Below are 1961 nucleotides of genomic sequence, written 5' to 3' on the forward strand. Positions count from 1 at the left end.
GAGCTTCTTCCATCTCCCATGCATGTGCAGGGGCCCAAGGATTTGGGCCATCTTCTACTATTTTCCCAGGCCATAGCAGAGAGCTGGATTGGAAGTGGAGCACCTGGGATTCAAACCAGCACCCATGTGGGAGCTGGCACTGCAGGCGGCAGCAAGACTTTTAAAAAAGTAAGTGAAGTTCCATTTGATTACATTGGGGCAGCCTGGATAAACTCCCTTTTTTTAAGGTCTGTTACCTTAATTCCATTTGCAGAATCCCTTTGCCATGTAATTTATTGTATGCAGGATTAGGGCATGGAAGTCTTTGGGAGGCCATTTTTCAGTCTACCATACTTAGTATCTAGGAAGAGAAAATTTTGAAGTATTTAAGACTAAGGGGCCGGCGCTGTGGCTCACTTGGTTAATCCTCTGCCTGTGGCGCCGGCATCCTATATGGGTGCTGGGTTCTAGCCCTATTTGCTCCTCTTCCAATTCAGCTCTCTGCTGTGGCCCGAGAGGGCAGTGGAGGATGGCCCAAGTGCTTGGGCCCCTGCACCTGCATGGGAGACCGGGAGGAAACACCTGGCTCCTGGCTTTGGATTGGCTCAGCGCCGGCCATAGCAGCCATTTGGGGAGTGAACCAACAGAAGGAAGACCTTTCTCTCTGTCTCTGTCACTGTCTAACTCTGTCAAATAAAAAAAAAAAAGAATAAAGGTTTAATTTCTGCTATCCCAGCTGTAAGTTCACTGTTTTCCCAGTTGAGAAAGATTATTAGAATTCAATTGTAATATTCATTTTATGGTGGCTAGTTCTGCTCTAGTTTTATTTATTTTTTTAAAAATTATTTATTTATTTGAAAGGCAGAATTAACAGAGGGGGGGGAGGGAGAGAGAGCGAGAGAATATCTTCCATCCACTTGTTCACTCCCCAAATGGCTGTAACAGCTAGAGCGGGACTAGTTTGAAGCAGGAGCCAGGAGCTTCTTCCCGGTTTCCACTCTGGTGCAAGATCCCAAGGACTTGGGCCATCTGTCACTGCTTTCACAGGAGCATTAGCAGGGAGCTGGAGAGGAAGTAGATGGGGGTCGCCCTGTGGCATAGTAGGCAAAGTCTCTGCCTGTAGCGCCAGCATCCATATAGGTGCCGGTTCCACTCTTGGCTGCTCCTCTTCCGATCCAGCTATCTGCTTATGGCCTGGGAAAGCAGTAGAAGATGGCTCAAGTGCTTGGGTCCTTGCACTTGTCATTGAGAGAAAAACTGTTTCTTTTACTAGTGCACTATTTTTTGTTTGTTTTTTTTGTTTTTTTAGGGGCCATGTTAATCTCTGTATTGTTCTAATTTTAGTATATGTGCTGCTGAAGTGAGCACCACTAGTGCACTATTGCTCTCAGAAGTGTGATTTTCTCTAACTTATTCAATTCACTTTGCTAGTGGACCCCAGTTGGGTGTCCTGTAACTCAGTTCTGACATTGCTTATCTGGGGTTACTGTCACATCCCACAAGTAAAGGACTCAGTTCCACATGACTGCTCCCCACCACCTTATATGCCAGTCCCAAGTGGTGGGTCCTTAGGTTTCCATAGCTGTCTGGCTTGGCTACACATTGGACGGTCCCATAACACCATCTTCAGGTTCAATCCTTTGCTAGAACCATTCACAGAATTCAGGAAGGCTTGCTTACCAGATTACGGTTTGTTGTAAAAGGATACAACTCGGGAACAGCAAGCTAGAAAGGAGTGCAGAACCTCCATGCCTCCAGGCCACCCTCCCAGCACCTCCACAAGTTCACCACCCCAGAAGCTTTCCAAACCTTATGAGGTTTTTACGGAGGCCTCATTAATAGGCACGGCTAGTTAGATCGCTGATCATGGGTGATTAGGTTAGTCTCTGGTCCCTCTCCCATGCCTGGAGACCAGGGGCCCTGGCAACCAGCCCATTCTGATATCCAGGAGCCTCCAGACATCACTTATCTCAGAATACAAA

The sequence above is a fragment of the Lepus europaeus genome, chromosome 3, assembly GCF_033115175.1.
Source record: "Lepus europaeus isolate LE1 chromosome 3, mLepTim1.pri, whole genome shotgun sequence".
NCBI lineage: Eukaryota > Metazoa > Chordata > Mammalia > Lagomorpha > Leporidae > Lepus > Lepus europaeus.